Raw genomic sequence first — 20,065 nt, forward strand, 5'->3', positions numbered from 1 at the left:
ATTGAGGTTTAGGGCTTCCACATGAATTTCAGAGGACACAAATCAGTTCGTAACAGTCAATCATTATTTATTATTTCCCTTGTTACTATAAAAGTTAACATGTGGTCTTAATTTCAGGCCTCTAGAAGTAGGAGACTAATTCTGTATATTTAGACTTTATTTTACACAATTATGATGTTCTCAGAAAATGTGTAAGTTGAAGTGAATGTTAATGAGTAGTGTAGCTTTGTTAAATCCATGGATCTAGGCCACGCTGCCTGGATTTGTATCCCAGCTCCACCACTTATTGGCTAAGAGATCATGGGAAACTAACTCAACCTTCCTATGCCTCAGTCTTCTTATGTGTATAATTGGTATAAATATCTTTAAATGCAATTCATGATGTATTAGAAAAACCTCGACAACTAGGAAATGCCTTATAAGTTATTAACTACTTTTATTATTGAGTGTATATCTCTATATATTCTGAGTATTTATAGTTGTACTTGGATTGCTTTTTAAAGTGAAGGGGAATTTTTAAAATTAGTGTTTTTAATTGCAAGTTGGTTAAATGTATGGACTCTTCTCAGACTGTCTTGGTTTGTGTATTTGGCTATATCTCTTCCTGGCTTGATGCCCAATAACACGTCATTTAATAACCTGTGGTAGCCTAATTTTGCTTATAGGCAAAATTAGAATTAAAAGTAGGGCCTCATAGTGGTGCCGTGAGCATTAAATGCAGTAATGTAAATGAAGCTCTTAGAGCATTGCTTGATGCAAAATAAGAATTCTTACGCTTGCTATTTTTAGGTATATAAATGTTAATATGATGATGACCAACCTTCAATTTAACTTTTTGCTAAAAGTACTCTTCATATTTAATTTTATTTTGTTTGAAGTCAGTCACACCTTAACAGAACAGTAAGGCAAACTTGTCCCAATTACTATTGCTGCAGTTCAAGTCCTTTCTCCTACTTTTCCACACAGCTCTGAGTAGACATGTAGAGAAGGTGCTGTGTTCCCAGAGAAGCCTTGGCAGATTGATTTTATTTGTTTGTTTGTTTGTCTAGTTCAAGTTTAGGCAGATAATTAGCAATGCCAGTGTTTCACATCTAAATCTGTGGAGAAATGGGTCAGTAGCTACCATAAATTGTGACAAAACAAATCAAAATTACCCCATTTAGGACCTGACAGTAAATTATGGGGCCAGTAGAGGAAGGATTTCTAAGAATACATAAATTTTAAGAAGAAATCGGGAGATTCAGAAGCAGGTAGATAGACTTGAAGTCAAACATCTTATAATTTATCCTTAGAAAATAATAATACAGTGTGCTAACTGTACATATGAATAAAGATGTCCAGTAAAAATATGAAAAGTTGTTTATAGCCTTGTATGATTACACTTATTTGTATTTTTACTTTTACTATGTATGTGTATGAAAAGATACACCTTTGTAAACATCCACACCTTTACATATCAAAGTAACAGTGGTTTTCTTGTAATACTTGGAATTTGTTTTACTCAGGAATATTTAATATTTGAATTACAGTTAGATGTGAAAATAATAATAATAAAACAGAACTGGAGTGAACAGTAATTTATAATTGAGACACTGCAACTAAATGTCATGACCCTAGGCCACGTCACATACACTGTATTTCTTAAGTTTCTTCATTTAATAAAATAAAAAACAATAAAAGTACTTCCTCTATCTCAAGGTTTGCTGTAGGAATCATATGAGGTGAACAACATAAAAACACTTTGCCGTGCTGAAAGAACAATTTAAATGTCAGGTATCAGTGTTGGTAGCAATAAGTAAAATAATAATATTGATTCTCATTCTAGATGATTAATGGTTGCAGTGTACAGTTTGCTTTTCTATAGAGCATATCCTTTTGAAACATAAAAAGTCCACTCTGGGAAGAAATTTAAACTAAATGCTTCATAAACTGACAATAAGGACTGTATGTGGACACCACTGGTGAAAGAATAGGGCCAGCATAGTGAAAGCCACTGGTGCTCAGGGCTACTGTGTTCTGGTTTGATCCCAGCTGGCCGAACCACAGGAGCTTTTGCACGGACACTATCAACATATTGCTTGTTCAGTAAGAATTTATCATGTTTCAGTTATTGGTGCACTAACAAAGCGGCAGAGGTAAAGGATCCTCAGCTCCTCTACATGCCTGGGGAGAGGATTAGAGGCTTTCTTTTCTTTAGGTAACTGTGTCTGGTTTCAGCATTTGGAGGGCTTATTTTTAATAACTGAAGAGAAAAAGGTGAAGTAAAAATGTTCTTTCTGAGAGACTGGAAAGGCAATATGATTTGTGATAAAGGCTCCTTTTTTCTACAAAATAAATGGCACAGACTTAATTACCCATCACTTCTCTGCATTCAACTTAAAGCCCCATTCTTCCGGCTACTTTGATCCTGAGTAAAACAAATGCAAGAAGAAAAATTTTTTCCCCCTTTTTAAATAACTTTTACAAATTTATTTTTGTTCTAATATAGAATAATTTATAAAATGCACCACTTCAATTGTTCTTTAAACTGAAATTGAGATTGTAAGCCATTCCATCACTGAGCATTATTTTATGGGATGGCAGCTGTCAAAAACTACATTAAAGCTAACACTTGGCCAACTACATCTAACAGGGAGGTTCTGTGAGTATTAAGTCTTAGAGGAAGCACATAGCCACCGTGATCAAGCACTCCAATCTTGACTTTGTAGCTTGTTACAGCATTGAGACTTAATAGTCATGATTAAAAATGTGTATAGTGTGTGACTCTCTGGATTCTACTTTTAGGATGGCATGCGAGATAGTTTTGTGACCTGCTAAAAATTTTAATCTACATATTTAAGTCCACCTGGTCACAAATCATAGAAAACTCACCCTACATGCACAGTGTACTGGAAATAAAAGTGACTTTAGAATAAGTGAGATTCAGGTTCACATTCTGGCAGAGTCAAAATAAGGACTTATTCTAAAGTCACTTTTATTTCCAGTACTCTGTGCATAACTATAGGTAGGTGCAAAAGTAATTGCTGTTTTTGTCATTACTTTCAGTGGCAAAACCACAATTACCTTTGCACTGACCTAGTAGGTGTGACTTCACTATTATTTCCAGTACACTGTACATAATTATAAGTTGGTGCAAAAGTAATTGTGGTTTTTGCCATTACTTCCAATAGCAAAGCCCACCATTTTGCACCATCCTAAGAGGTGTGACCTAGGGCAAGTCAATTATATTGTCTGAACCCGAGTCCTCATCTTACCTTGCAAGGAAATTTAGAGAATTAGAAAATGCATGTGTAAAACAGTGTTTACTAGCTCAGTGCAATGATAGACTATCCAGGAAAAATATTTAATTTCAAAATATATAAATTGATCTTATAAAATGATTTTTACTGCTACAGTTTCAGAAATAAACTGGACCTGAACAGATTTTTTTCAAAATAAATATTATATCATAATCTATTAGAAACTTCTAAAACCAACGCTTCTTTAAAAATACAACATATAGTAAGAACTTCCTTCTTTTCCTTTCCTCCCATTAGTTTTAGTGTCATTGATTAATAAAGATTCACTCAATTTATATACTAACATGTTACCTTCTGAACAGAGAAAGAAGACTGAAGCTGAAAAACTCTCTCTTTGAAAGTGGCTATCCATTTCTTAATTGGTTAATAATACCATGTGGGCAGGCCCTGGTTTCCTTTGCAAGACAAGCTATCTTGGGAAACACCCACTTCATGTTTGGCAGGCACAGATCACCACAGTCAGCTCAGTCAAGAAGTTAGCTCCTGCCCCAGATGCTGGAGTAGCAGCTAGTCTGTACTTTCCTTAGATTAGAAAGCTATATGCAACCAAGAGGCTACTGAACCATGTACAGAGCCCTCAGACTACAGGAAGATACACATATATTTTGGGAATTCATCATTCTGGTCACCAAGCAGTATATGTGTGTCCTCAAAATTCTTTTTAACCACTTTATTTCATGGTCTATTTATGTTTATTGAACTCATCTTGCTTCTTCACACTATTCTAGAGGCTGGGCATTTAAAGATGAACAAGAAGTGTTTTTCCTTTTCGAAGAGAAATATATATAAATGCATGTAGTACAAGATATAGCACCTAAGGAATATTGCTAATATTGCGTGTGGTAGGTGACCTCATAAAAGTACATAGTAAATATTATGGCATCTCAGAATGAGGAGTGATTAATTCTGCCTGGAGGATTCTGGAAGGCTTCAAAGAATGGGTGATATTGGAAGGAAGCTTACCAATTGAAGAAAGATACTTAGAAACTGGGAAAAATTTTCCAAGGGGAGGAGACAAAATAAATAGTGGTGGGGAGGAAGGAAATTTCATACTTCTTCGGTATAGCCATACACGCAAACAGTGGATCTTGTTTAGATTCAGGAACACAAAGCCCACGCCAATTTGGAAAGGATCTTGAATGACATTCTAAGTAACTTGGACTTTATTCCCGATACAATAAAGTGCTGGCAATTTGGAAACTGTCATTAGGGAAAGACAAGGATAAATCCACATGGTGGGAAATTATCTCTGGTATCAATGTGGGAAGAAGCCTGGGGTTGGATTATTGGTGAGGTGGAGACTGCAGGCAGGGAGCCCATGATAAAAATCATAAAATAATCTGAGACAGGAACACAACAGGATGGGCATTGTTCACAATCCAATGGCATAATGGAGTGACTTTTGCGTCATAGAATACAATTTTATTGACTGTAGGTTATTAAGAATCATCAAGAGGCAAGAAAATTTACATCAACAATAGAAATGCTTTTAGATACATGACTTGGAGGGGGCTGAAATTTCTGTGAGAACATTTTTTGAAAATTATGTTTTTAAAAGTTATTCTCCCTTCCTTCTTGTTCCAGCTGCATGTTGTTTGGTGGATAAAATTCTACTTATTCAATCATTTACATGCTCTTCATTCAATAAATCTATATGGGTTATCTGCATGTGTAGATATTATGCTAAGTGCTGGGTGTTGAATTAGACACAACCTTTGTCTATGGGCATCTCACTGTTAAGTGGATGAAAATAATACTATGTATCAGAAAATGTAATGATTCTGTGTTTGGAAATTGGGGTTTCAGGAAAAAAAAAATCCCATTAAATATCTAAAATAAATCTATTTTTAAATGTAATTTTAGAATGCATTTCCTCTATATTGGGTGGGATAATCGCACACTGCTGATAATGAAGCAGATGATATTGTACTAGGCCATCAATACAGTCAGATATTAATCAGGTCACTGTGCTCTTTTGTTTTTGCTAATTTGGACCAGAGAAGATAGTTTTTACGTGTAGTTCAGTTTGAAAACGGAGGTTATTATATTTTCCTTTTTGACGTAAATCTTTTCTAAGATGTAAAACTAGAATGCTGTCTCTAGGTATTAAACATTTAACTGAGAGTGAGGATGTAGTTATGTCATAGATTCTAGCCCTGAGTGAGGAAATCCACAAGTGTCCCTTTATTTCCCATTTTGAGACAGGATATATTCACACAGCTAAAACTTGTGTTCAGCAGAAAATACAGTTTGGGAGTAGTTAGAATATTTCAGAATATGTTATGGAAAATGTTATGGTAAGTTGCACCTGCTCTGTTGCTGAGGGGGGAAAAAAATCTACCTCTAAAAAACTACCTATCCAGAAAGTAAATCAATTTTTTAAAATCCAGTCTTGTCAAAATAGTCCTGCTTAATGACCTGAAGTCTGGAGTTTACAGAATGGAACATAATGGATGACACTAATGTATCCATCTTAGTTAATTACATGGAAACTTTTGGAACTTGAGTAATGTTTATTGTTGGTGTCTCTCTCCTGCTGAGTACCACTCAAATTGAATGTCACAGAATTTTATTCATCCCCAATTTTAAAAGAGCATTCTGTAATCCAGAGCTTATCCTATTAACTCCTCCTCTAAACAAGGGCAGAGATGCAAATAAAGAGGTTATTAAAATTGGCTGTAAAAGACATAGATCTTTCATTAAAAGTTTCTCGACAAGCAGAAACACACAAGCTTAACTCAAGGAGATTAACATGGTTAGGTTAGAGGCTAATTGTGTTTTGCATCTGAAATGTAATAAAAGTTTGTACCCTTCGGGGGGAAATACAGCTAAGGTTCATCAATTTTTACCATCTTTAATTCTGCAAACCTTGGAAAACTAATTCAGAGCAATAGTACGGCTAGTTAAGATGATAAATCTCTAATTAAACAAGGAGCTATCTTCTTAAATGAATAATCTGTATCTAGATCTCAATGTGTCTCAGCATATTTAACTGTCTGTGTGTGAGGGAAAAAAATCAAGGTAGGTTCATAATCTTGGAGGTAGAAAGCTTGAGTTATTTTGGAAATGCTATTGACACGGGTGTAAATTATTAATATCGTAATTTCCTAAAAGCAATTTTGCCACTTCATGAATATGAACTTTATGAAAATTTTATTATAATTTTTCCAGCCAATTACTTTGTCAGAGGACTGCAAGATGGATTCTTTAAAACCTGAGTTTCCATCTAAATCATGTTAAACTGAAAGGCTTCAGGCACTGTCATGGAGGGGCATTTGGTCTATGTGTGAAACAAGGATTACAAATCAAGCAGGGATGTTTCCTTTGTTTTCCAAATGTTACTTTTGCTGCCTGTTTTATGTTTGTAATGGTTATTAGTGAAAATATGAGTTAAGATTTAACATGCATAGTGTATATATCTGTTAAAAGTAATTGATTTTATAATTATTAAAACATATTTATTGGATGGAGATTCACGGATAATATTAATATGCAGTAGACTAAAGCTGAGAATTCTGCCTAATATAAGGGCAACACCAAACAGAGGAAATTTTTTTCCTCTGTTTTATTTTGTTACTTGTAAATATGATCATTAAACTATTAAAATCTCTTTACTATTTTAAAAATTGTTGTCAGGGTTGTCCATATATTTATAATTGTATATTGGAGAGCTAGTTAAAGTCAACAGTGCAAAAAACAAACAATTTTTAACTTCAAACAATTATTAATCATAAGGCAGAATGAGTAAATAGGATTTCACTTGAAAGGGTGTCTAGATTTGGCAAGTCGCAACTTGACATGTCAAGGCAAATAAATTTTGCACTCCCCACACCCCCCAAAAAGAATAAATGCTCTATGTATCTACAGAAGAGATTTTTTTAAAAGATGGAGGGTCTGCAGCATGAGGAGGGGTGATCACACCATTGAGTGTGGACTTGCATTACACACAGAACTTTGTGGCGTTGGATGCACATAATCCTTAATCTTGGGGCTTAAAACTATGAAAATCAAGGACACTAATATATAAGGCTCAAGTTGTAACTAGATGCTGTCCTATGGAGCTGCTTTATTGACACCTTGTCACATTAAATTCAGTAGAAGTTAAAAGTAAGAGAGAAGCAACCAGAAAAATGGAAACAAAAAGAAATCAATGTGTTGTAGTGGATCTGGGGAACAATCTGAAAGACAAGGTTCTAGTTGTATTTCCAATGTGCCTTTTCCATTTTGTGATGTTGTAAAAGTAAAGTCTTCATTAGATACCTCTGGTGTTTACAATCCCCACAATAGACATAAAGAGGAAATGAGATGTTCCATTTTTAATATTACACTTACAATCATTTTACAGTGTGGAGGTTAATTCCCCTCACAAAAGTGCATGAAAGGAATTTAAAGAAACAATTTGAACATTTTAATTCTTTTCATGCATTTCAAGGGGAGGAATTAGGCACCAAAACACAAAACAATTATATGTGTAATTTAAAATACATATTGATTTTTTTTCACAGCAATAAATAGGCAATGGCAGTAAAGTGTAAAGCTTACCTTGCATAAATGAAACAATTTGCCTACCTAATAACACAAAACTTTAAAGACAACTGTAGCAGATGCCTACCTCACCAAGATAATATTGGTGTAATGACATGACCCTAGTAATTGTTATTTGAAAGGTATACATGAAACAAATGAGACACAGCCAAAACTGTGGCTTAAATTTTCCTTCTACCTCTTCACTATATTTCAAAATGTACTGCTATGTTTATTTAGAGAACACTTAAATTCTTAGAAACCTCTAACAGAATATCGACAACCTCATAGAACCCTTTGACTTGCTGCTAACCAGCTAACATGCCAGATACCATAATAACTAATGGGAACATGCTTTGAGTTCTAATATTAAAGATTATTAAGTGAGTCTTTCTTTTGATACTCTGTCAATTTTCTCTACCTTTGAAACCTTCAATTACCAAAAAAAAAAAAAAAAAAAAAAAAAAAACTTGTTAGATCCATTTAGAATATTTATTTCATTTATTTCCAAATTACTTGACTGAGTTATATCATATGCAAAGTTCCATCTCATATTGGTCATAGTGAAGTTTCATGTGAAGGGAGAGCCCAGACCCTGAGCCTCAAAGACACTGTAATATGCAGAACTTGAATGTGGGTCCTGTTAGGTCAGTGTTCTTTAGATGTGTCCCAACTAAGTCAGTAAATAATCAAAAAAAAAAAAAAAAAAAAAGTAGGAAAAAATCAGAGGGTGTGCCAGGGACCTAATTGTGATCCTTTAAATCTCATATCTTGAAGCTACAAACCCCAATGTGACTGTGTTTGCGGATAGGGTCTTTAGGAAGTAGTTAAGGTTAAATGAGGTCATAAAGATGAGGTCCTAATCCCATAGGCTGGTGCCCTTACAAGAAGAGAAAACAGACACCAGCGCTTTCTATCTCTGCCATGTGAGAACACAGGAAGAAGGTATCCATCTGCAATCCAAGGAGAGGCCTCACCAGACACCAACCATGCCAGCACATTAATCTTGAACTTCTAGTCTCCAGAACTGTAAGAAAACAAATTTGTATGTGTAAGCCATTCAATTCATGGTATTTTATTATGACAGTCCAAAAAGACTAATACAGTGTGTGTTGAGGGGCTGGAGGGGGCCCTCGTCTAGAGTTGTGTAGAACTGAGAAAGATGCCTGATGCTCCTTATGTCTTGCAAGCTATCAGTCATACCTGGTGGGTAGGAAGCTGGGAATAGAAAGTCTCTTTTCTTTTATTTTCTGGCAAGCCATAAAGTAATTGAATCATAGGGCTATTCCATACTTATCACCGTGACCTAAGAAAACTGCAATTATGATTGATATGAGTATTTAAATGTATGAGAATCCAGCTACATGGACTTGTACAGACTATTATACATGCCAATCTAAGGTATGGAAAACTAAATAAATGCAAAAAAAAAAATTAAGGTTGGATTTAAATGTTCCACAATAATGCACAATCCAAATTTTGTAACCAAAAAATTTAACAAGGAGTTTCCTTCCTCCTTAAGTTTGGACTGTTGTAATTAATTTGTGTATTTCATTATTTTATCCATCTGTTTATTCTTCCATTCAGTCAATAATAACATTATGAACCATCTATAATGCCAGGCACTTGGAGAACTAATAAGGCACTGCCACCACTTTCAAGAACTCTCAGCAGTTGTGGGAAAAAAAGAGCTCATAAAACAGAGAAAACAGCTGAAATTTATCAAGTACTTTGATGACACAAAGGACAGAGAAATGGCCTTGCATCAGTGCAGGAAAGTTTGGCAAAGACTGTACCTCATGACCAACAAGTAATGAGGATGGAAGGATCCATGTGTAATTTAACTGTGTGGAATTAGACAAGCAGTTCAGAGGTAGACTTAGTAGACATCAGTGATTAATTGGATGCTTCAGCGGGAAAGCAGAGAAACTATGATATGAATAGACTTCAAAACAAAAGTTAACTTTCATGTTCTATTAGTTATTACTTAGAACACTGTTGTGTGTAATGAAAAGGAACTAATTCAATAAAAATGAATTACTGGTTACTGTACTACATTTTAAATGTAATTAGAGGACATAGATTAGTGAAAATAATATTATAAATGGGCGTAAGGAGACATTTGTTTCTTAAAATAGTAACTTAGTGAGAATCTATTGATACTCATATCCCTTTGATGAGCCTCTAAAGTAAATCACTATAATTTCAGCAAGAACTTCACTTACTAGATAGATTATTGTAATTTCAATTTTCATTACAGAATCTGGAAATATACTAACAGTGCTAACTCTGAAAGGTTTAGAAGAAAAAGCTATTCTTTTATAATCCTAACTAAATCCAGCCAGGAATCTCTCTTTGATCCTCTGTGTGATCATTAGCAAAGTAACCTTCCTTGTATTGCCAGAAAAAAATGCAATAAATAATGAATAAATAAATTTTTCATTCCTCATTTTTTATGTACAAAATTAAGGTCTCTGTCTTCACAAAGTCTCTCTCCTGAACTGGGTGAGAGACACACAAAGAGAAAAAGAAAGCTTTGGTTAACTTCTTAAGAGTAGTAAGTTATTAGCTAAAACAAGAACATCAAGTATTACTGAATTTCTTATATGTAATTACACTTTCTGGAGCTGTGGGTGATTCAAATTCCACATCATATGTAGTACTTAGATCTCTCAGAGAGCTAACTGATTTACCAATTTGACAAGAATAATAAATAGGAAATAAATTGAGAAGAGAAATGTACACATTCAAAATATTAAATTATAGAATGAATACCAGAATTTTAGGAATGATCAAGTGGAAACCAGAGAGATTGAGTAGTTTATTTAAGGTGACACAGGTAATTGTAATTATTTTAAGAACTATTTTAAGGTAATTGTAATTATTTTAAGAACTTTATCTAGTAGCCAGATTTCCAGGTGCCTAATTTTTGTTTGTTTCCTTGTGCATTTTATCTTGAAAGAGTTAAATAAATGAGTTGTACAGATTTTATATATATATGTATATATAATATATTATAGATTATATATAGTACAGTATGACTGTTATTTTGCAAAAGGGTTTTGACCAAACTATATTTTATATTTTTCCAAATACATCTGAATTGCCCTTTATTTTTCAAAATTGTTATATTTTTGACATAAGCATGTATTTGTGAATAGGATATATATTTGTGAATAGGATATTTGTGAATATAATATATGTAATATATTTAATATATTTTATATATTTGTGAATAGGATATATTAAATATATCCTCTATTATGTATTTGTGAATAGGATAGCGCTCTTTTTCCAAATAAAATTTTGTCAATAAATACTTTCAGATGTTTCTAAATGTTAAAATCAGGGAATAATCTGTGTACCTGCGTGTTCAGGCATATGTCATTTCCCATTAACTTGTTAATTAAGTTAAAAAAATTACACTTTATCTCCAAAAAGTCAAAGGAAAGAACACATTTAAATGACAGTAAATTTTACATCAAGTGAAGCCGCATTGTAAATCACAGTGCAGATAGATACCAAATTAAAAGAAGATAATTCTTTGTTCAGTATAAGGGAGTAACTTTATTGAAATTAGTTTCAGGTTATTAAAACTAACATAAATGCCTTGTTCAAAAGGCCAGGCCTATGGAATTAAGGACAGAGATGATGTAAACTTAGTCTTCAGTGTAAACCTTCAAACTTTGTTAAATATTCTTATACATTAGGGGAGCCTCAAAAAACATTCACAATAGTAGTAGTGATAAAAACATATAGTATTTGGCATCAGTAATGAAAAAAATTTAAAAACTTTATTATAAATGAATTATTTTTAAGGAAAAACACGTGGTCCACATGTCACCTATTGAATGTGTTAAGTTGCTAATTACTTAATATTTGGAAAAAGCTTTGAAGATGAGAAGTGCTATATGTGTTAATATTATTATTCGAGTACTATAGTCTCCATAAATTAAATGTGCTTGCACATGAAATATCATCCCTTTGATCCCCCAGGATAATTAGCAGTTTCTGCCTTCTTCTAAAATTATAAATCATAACTTCTCAAAGTTTATATTAAAATCACAGACTACTAATGCAGAGAAAGAAATAGATATATTTATTTCTTCCCAGTATCCATATATGCAAATATGCAAATATATGGATATTGGGAAGAAAAATTTATGTATAAAAAAGGCAATGTGTTAAATAAATGTATTTTAATTGTATAGATAAGATAAATGGAAAGTCAAATATTGGATTAAGTCAACAGCAAATTTGTAATGAGATGCCATGTGCTTTTGGTGAATACTACCCTGAGATTGCAAAGATTAGGAGAGCAATTCTACAAAATAAGTCTGTCGTCAAAACAATTAAATACATATCTACTGCTAACCAGAGTACTCTAGTATTTGTAGATATAAATTGAATGTGTTTGGTGCAATATTTTAAAATAAAATTTATTTTCAAACGTTAGTTTTTTGAAACTATGCACTGTAGCTTATAGACTTGAGATAGGGAAGTAGAATAATAATCTGTTCCAAAGAATCTACAGTTTAACCCTGAAGGTTCAGAGAGTAGTTGTAAAAAGTCAAAGGAAAGACAGATAGAAGACAAAGACAGATGGAAAATGCTAAGATACAGGTATAGATTAAAAATGCACAGAGTCAAATGCAGCAGTCATTTGCTTAGCAACAGAGAACTTCCTAAGGGGTGTCCCTGCATGCTGAAGGGTTTCTGGTTTAAGGTGAAAAAGCTCTGATTATTTACTTTTTACTAGGGTGGAAAAGACATTTCCTTTAGAATTTTATTTTTACCACATTCTCTCTTTTTATGCAGGAGATATTTTGCTGTAATTTTCTCTAGCTAATGTACCTATTATTTTAAAATTATTCCCCAGAGCTAATTAACTCTAACAGGTTTAGATCCTATCATCTCACCTTATGGCTTTATTCTCTTCTAATTGCTTGAGCAATGCTTTCTGTCACAAGAGATGGCTTCATTCTCAATATTTGGAGTATTAAATTAAGTTCAACAAACATCTAGTTGAGGTTCTGATATGTGTGAGTTTTTTTAATCGCAAAATTAAAATACAAAAAAGTTCGTTTTTGAGATACTTAATCTTCTGCAATTAATATTCTGTTGCCAATTCAAAACATGAAACTAGTGTACTATTAGGTAAGTCTCTAAAGGGCAAAAAGGGGTGGAAAACAAGTTCAGTATCTAAATAATTAAGCATTTCTCATTTTTCTTTAATTTATCTGTATAAGTTAGCTAATTATAGATATAATTTGGCTGAGGATATGTGGCCTTTGAGTTTAATGTTAATTACCTTACTATGGTTCCTTGCAATTAATTTTAAAGAAATGGATCAAGTGAATTGTATCTAGAGCTAAGCATGACTTACGTGATGTGAAAAAAATAAAAGGTCGTTTTTAAAAACATCTTTATGCTATATACATTCTTAATTTAACTGGCAAGAGTATAATTATGATTTATCCTATAAATAGGCTATGATTCTAGTGGAAATATTGTATAAAGTATATTTTTGTAATTTAAAGGTGACAGTTTACTTGGTGTTAGGTGAAAAAAATAAAACCTAAATTATTACTTGTAATTTTGTTGATATATCTTTTACCATACCCAGTTACCAGGTTTCTTTTACTAAAAAATGAAGAAGATGACAGTATCCACATTTCTGGGAGCCCTAAAAACACAGGCTCCTAAAACAAAACAAAACAAAAAAATCAAAACAAAGAAAAGGGTGTGTTTATTTTCATTTATTAATTCCTGAAACTTTTGTGAGCACCTACTGTTTGCATGACACTGTACTAATTAATAGGTGCCCTGACTACAAATTTGAATATATGCTCCTATCCTGAATAATATCATAATCTAGTGACATGAAGAAACTATAATAAAACTTGATCAGCATTATTACAGTAATAGAAACAGAGAGTAGTAGGAATGCAAAGCGAAGCAGTGTTGACTCAGGCTTGGAAAATCAAAGCAAGCTTTCCTAAGAGGTGAGATGCCTGGCTCTGAATTAGTACAGTCACCAAATCCATTGAGAATCTAATGGAATCAAGGGAGGTCCTGCACTGGACAAATGCAAATATAAACAGAAATGAAAATTGTTCATAAAGTCTATGTAATGAATTAGCATGCATTTTATTCATATGCCAAGTTAAACTTTTATAAATGTTTCACTATTTTTATGCAAAAGTTAATAGCCCAATTCAAAAAACAAATAAAAGAGGAAGAATCAAACTTGTGCAAATTAAAATAAGTGAAATTTTAACTTTGCTCAAAATTAGTTTATTTGATAAGACACCTGCCTGAATATGCATTTAAATGTGTGCATTTTTATGAAATGTGGTTATGTATACATCACCTTTGACATCAATTGAAATTGTCCTGTTTTTGATTGGAAATATGCAAATCTTGACAATAGTACCAAGTGGAATCAGGGCTCCTTTTGTCAGCTCTGTCCATGAGAAGTTAACTATTTTCTAGAACACCAGAATTCTCCAAGATTCTTCATTTAAATTCATGTGAGCAAATTTTGCAGTCAGATTTGGCCAGGACTGCTTCACTAGTGTTTTCTATATCAAAATTATGCAGCCTGTGTTCAATTTCGAAGCCAAATCAGCAAAAGCAATAATCAAGAGTTCTGTTGGATTCCAGGGTCCAAAGGCATTTTCCTGGAATAATTTGGCAAGGCTTTGTCACTATCAACTTAATCCTGATGAAGCACTTTCTATAGTATTTGAAAGTTCACATAGTTGTCCACCTGCTAATTTCTCTCCCCAATTATTAATAGCAGCTTGGATAAAATACTTCTTAGTTTATCATCATTCTCAAGAACAGTGTCACAGGGTTCTATCTGAAATAGAGAAATACCCACCAAGTTAGTCAAGATACCAAGAAACTCTGTCAGCTTGTTTTGAGGATGAGTTTTCTATCTCTTGAACTTTTTTACTGAAAGTTCAATCATAGTCTTTGGAACTAGTGCTCTGGAAAGTTGACAAACTTCTACATAGGACAAACAAACTTCATATTCTCTTTCTATTCTCTTGACATATTTCTTAAAAAGGCAGTGATTCAAGACCCTGGCTCTGATAAACTTGACAACTTTTGGGCAGTAGACAAAAATTCTCTCAGGATTACTGGCCGTGTCTTTACTGCCATTATGTGACAGCTTAGAAAGCAGTGAGTCACAGTCTTGTGGGGAGCTTCTTTCTTCACCAAAGCAGCAAAACTATGCTGCCAATCCTCACAGGTGCTCCGTCTGTGCACAAATGTACCAACCCTTCCCTTCCAAGCTAAGTTTTTCTTGGCAAATAAACTTTTCACTCTTTCAAGGATGTCGGTGGCCCTTGTAGTTTTCAAAACGGGCCCAGGAAATAAGAAATTGTTGTTGATGCAACAAAATAATATCGCATAATAGAAATGCCAACAATTTTGTAGATATAGTCACTGACAATATTTTATTTTGCTCCAAACCATAAGTGAGCTGGATTCATTCCAGAGTTCATGCCATCACAATGATTACTCCAAAAGAAGTGTTTCTTCCTTTTGCTTGGTAATGTAATGCTTAAAAATATATATACATATATATTATATTGGAGAAATCCAGATTCAGGTACAAGATTACCATCATCAAGTCATCATCTCATGATGGTAATCTTGATTGTAATATGTATTTTAGTGATGAACAAATGTAAGGTACCTTATCAAAAATTGTGACCTTTCAGCATAATCTTGATGTACATTACACACTAATTATATGTCTCTGAAATTTATATATGAATGGATAAATGTCAGCCATTTAGAGAAGGGCTGGGCTTAAATGCATTGGGAACATAACAAGCAAAGCTAAAATGTGGAAAGTGCATGTAAGATTTTAAAGATGGTGGAAAGTTTAGTGGGGTCGAAGTTTAGCTTACTGGGGCAACAGGGAAAGAAGAATTACTTAGGTTCAAATCTGAAGGCTTGATTGGCCTGGAGAATCTGATTCCAAGATGGCTAACCTATTTGGCAGGCAAATTGGCACTATTAAGGAAACTTCCTTTCTACTCTAAGTGAGCTGCTTTATACAATCGCTAGTGTATCCTCATGACATTAGCTTCTCCCAGAGTAAGCAGTCCAGTAGAGCAAGATAGGAGCCTCAATGTCGTTATGGCCTAACCTCAGAAGTCACATGTAGTCATTTCCCTAATATCCTATTGTAAACACAGTCAGGTTTATTCAGTGAGATAGGGAACTACACAAGGTTGTGAATGCCGGAAATCAAAGACTCTTGAGAGCTATTTTGAAGGCTGGCTACCACATCCAATAATAAACAACTGCTGTCGTCACACAGGTAGAATATATAGACAGGAATAAAATAATGATTATTTTTTGCATATTAGTTAGAATTGAAGTAGACAAGCACTTAGAGAATAAAGCATTTCTTTAAGGTATTTTAATAAGTTGGCTAATAGGCCCAGCAATGTACTTTCAGTGAAATTTGCATAGTCACACTGAAAATAATTAATCAATCCTTCATTTAAAATTGTGTGGGCTACACAATTTTATAATTGTTGTTCCCAATTTGTGATTTAAAAATAAATGTAAATGCAATTTATTATTTATTTACATTGTATACATGCCTTTTAATAACAGTGAGCATATAACTAATTTGTTTACAAATATTTATTTAAGATTTTAATTCACTTTCCCAAGATATTTTGAACATGAATCATTAAATTTAACTTTATATACTATATATAATTAATTTTTTAAATTATGATTTTCTTAAACTTTTGGACCTTTTTTACAATATAAAGATTTCTTTATGTAGAAAAGCAGTGGGCTTTAACAGAATCAAACATTGTAACATCATTGACTTTTTAAAGTCCCATATAAGAGCCATTTTTCTACATCACAATGTGAAATACTTCAACTACAAATCAACAAAAGATGTCATAGCAAAAACTGCACCAGATGTAGCAGCACAAAAATACAGGTACTTTTCTGCACATTTGCCAGAGCCTGATATGCATTACCTTAGCCATTCAAAATGGCTGCTTTGAAAGTTTCCACCATTTTGGTGTTTAGCCTAATTTACAGAGTGAAATAATAATGCACCAACAATTTAGTTTTTATTTATGCCCTATAGTATGCCAAGAATTGGGATACAAATATGAGTAAAAGATGGTGCTTATTCACAAAACACTGACATTTTAGTAGGAGAGATTGACATGTTTTTGTTCAGCTTGCTTCCTGGCTTAAGGTTATATGCATTGACAATGTATACAATGACAATGGGAAATACAGAGGAATGAGCTTGAGGCTAAATTCTCTGTGCTGTAGAGCTGTGTATCCAAATAAAAATTTGTGCAAACAACTTTTGGTACTACAATTTTATATGCTTAATTTGTTTCATTTTAAGCCATGGGAAAATTCAGTTTCTGATCAATAAGCCATGCTACCACTTGTGGTCATTGAAATACCTCTTTGTACTTACTATTTTATCTGCCTTGGATAAACATCCTCAGATTCTTTCTAAGGCTGCTTCATTTTTATCATCAGTTTTATGCTTATTATTAAGTATTTTTAGAGACAGGGACTCACGCTTTTGCCCAGACTAGAGTGCAGTAGTGAATACCTCACTGAAAGCTTGGACTCCTAGGCTCAAGGAATACTCCTGCCTCAGTCTCCTGAAGAGCTGAGACCACAGGTGTATGCCACTACACCTGGCTAATTTTTTGTATTATTATTATTTATTTTTATTTCTTTAGAGATGTCTTGCTATGTTGCCTAAGCTGGTGTCTTGAACTCCTGGCCTCAAGCTATCCTCCTGCCTCAGCCCTTCTAGTTTCTGTTTATATGTCACTTCCTCAGAAAAATTTTGGTAACCACTATAAAGTGGGAACACAAATTTTGTGTTTCATTATACTATGTATTTCCTTAATACAACTATGCATAACTTTTTGTATATTTCTGATTACTTCTCTACCTCCTTCATTAGAATGGAAAATCAGTCCATATGACTTTGGGCAAGTGATATAAGGATTGTAATAGGAGACTATCTCTAGGATATCCTTTTTTGTTTCAGAACAAAAAACATGTCCAGTTAATTGATTTTAATTATTCAGAATGTGTCAAAAATATGGTAAAGGCAGAAAAGAACTAAGCTCCTTAATGTGTGTTTCTTCTCTTTGAAGATGATATAGGATTAATCACCACAGGTTGAGGAAGGCTAGAAGAACATTTTAAAAGTAATATTATTCCTTATTAGATCCCGAGAGAAATTTTTAATTTCTATCTGCTAGTAGATGTAAGGCTTGTTCCTGTCCCCACCCACTCACCTCACCCCCGTTATTCCACCCCATTTATCAATTATTTAGTGGTTCCCTTTTGGGGAAAAAAATGCTGGGTAAATATGTATTAAGAATTTATGAAAGTTGAAGGAGCTTACACATTTAAAGGGTTTATAAACCACTTGCAAACCTGTTTAAAGAACAAGATAGAAAGGGGGCAAGCAAGTAGAAGGGATACAATTTGTTTCTAATGATGTACTGTTAAGCAATTTATTTAGTAGAGACTTCAGCTTTCTGAGGTACAAAAATTAGGAGTTGTGACTGAAACAAGCTCTAAAGTTGCTTCCAATTCTAACATTCTGTAAGGTAATATTAGTTTAATGAAGAAAGAGTTCCATGGGAATTAAGTGCTGTCCTCTACTTCTAGTAGAGGATAATAAGGAAAAGCTGCGAAACAGAAAATTTGAGTTTGGGTAGAGTCTTCAGGGATGCATAGGATGGCTAGATTTTGAACAATTAGAGGTAGAAGTGGAGGGCAAGAAAGAGAAAGGGTATTGGAGACAGATGAAAGTGCCCAGAGAGGAAAAGCAGAAATGAGTCAAAAAAGGAGTTGGTCCATTTTGGCTGGCTCCTACTTTACATAAAGCTAGACTCTGGAAGGCCTTGTGTGCCTGAATGAGTAGTTTTTACTTTCCTTCTGTGCAAGTGAAGAATATTTGTATACTTGGTGCTATTTGCTTCTATATGGAATATTTCATCTGCTTGAGGAAAAAAAGGAAGACTTAATGTCTGCCAGTGTATAGTAATCATTAGAAGTATTGAGTGTTAATTAATAAACCAAATGCTTGTTAGGATGTTACTAGTACTAATAATCCTTGATAATAATTTCTTAATCCTTGAATATAATTTCTTAAGTTTAAAAATTTAATTTCTGGATTTTTCATGGCTTCAGTGCATAAGAGTAGGGTGATTGCTTATAATAGGAATATTTCTTGTGAATTGAAAATACATACTGATCAAACTCAAACTTTCAAAAAAAATTCTGAAATCTATTTTTGAATTATAAAAGATTTTAAATCTTTAAAAAATTTTAGTGAATTACTTATAATTTATGAAATTCATGTTTACTAGTATCTGAATGATGCATATTAAACTAACAATTTTTATATTAAAATTTGCATATTTTTAAAATTATCAGCTTATATTATTTAAATATCATCTATTAAGTACAATTTTGGGAAACAGGATCATCTAGCATAGTTACTCACTAAAACTGAATGACTTTTCTTTGGATTTTAACTCTATTTCTGCTCTGCTTTTTCTTTTACTTACATAGCGCACGACAGGAGACTCTCAGAAATAAATATTGAAATGGTTTTCTAGGGATTTAACTTTGGATCACTTATTAATATTACATCTCATCTTTCCCTTGTATGCTTGAATTGCTTGCTGAAATGGATGAGCAGATATTTAAAAGGCTAAGAACAAGGCTAAGAACAGATTGCTGGTATGAAAAAAAAAACACACACACAAAAAACAGCAAAACTAATCTTTTAAATGAACTTGGGAAGAAGCCAGGAAGACAAGAATGCTCAATGTAAGAATCTGAAGGTTTTTCGACAGTAAGTGTGGAGAGGGTGGTTAATCTTTTCTTTTAATCTGTGTACCATTCTGCATATTTGAAAATTAAAGATGTTGGAAGAGGATGGATGTTTATAGGTCACACAGATTACTTCCCCAACAGCCTGTGAAATAGCATCCTAATGTGTTTGCATGCAATATTTTTATTTGTTTCTTGTTGTAGACCTTTTGATCATCTTATCTGTGTTAATATTTTGTACATTAAGTTTCTTCTGACAAATTTACATACTTTGAATTAGTATTTTCTTTGTCTTATATCTTGCATATTTGAGCTATTTTTATTCTGTTGTAATAAAACAAAATCTAGAACTCAGT

At 33.2% G+C, this 20,065-nt stretch overlaps 1 protein-coding gene across 2 annotated transcripts in view; it reads left to right on the top strand.

Annotated features, from left to right (window-relative positions):
• NEGR1 (neuronal growth regulator 1) overlaps positions 1-20,065 on the top strand; it is an 892,406-nt gene that overhangs the window by 220,222 nt on the left and 652,119 nt on the right. The window lies entirely within an intron of this gene.

The sequence above is a fragment of the Macaca fascicularis genome, chromosome 1, assembly GCF_037993035.2.
Source record: "Macaca fascicularis isolate 582-1 chromosome 1, T2T-MFA8v1.1".
Taxonomy (NCBI): domain Eukaryota; kingdom Metazoa; phylum Chordata; class Mammalia; order Primates; family Cercopithecidae; genus Macaca; species Macaca fascicularis.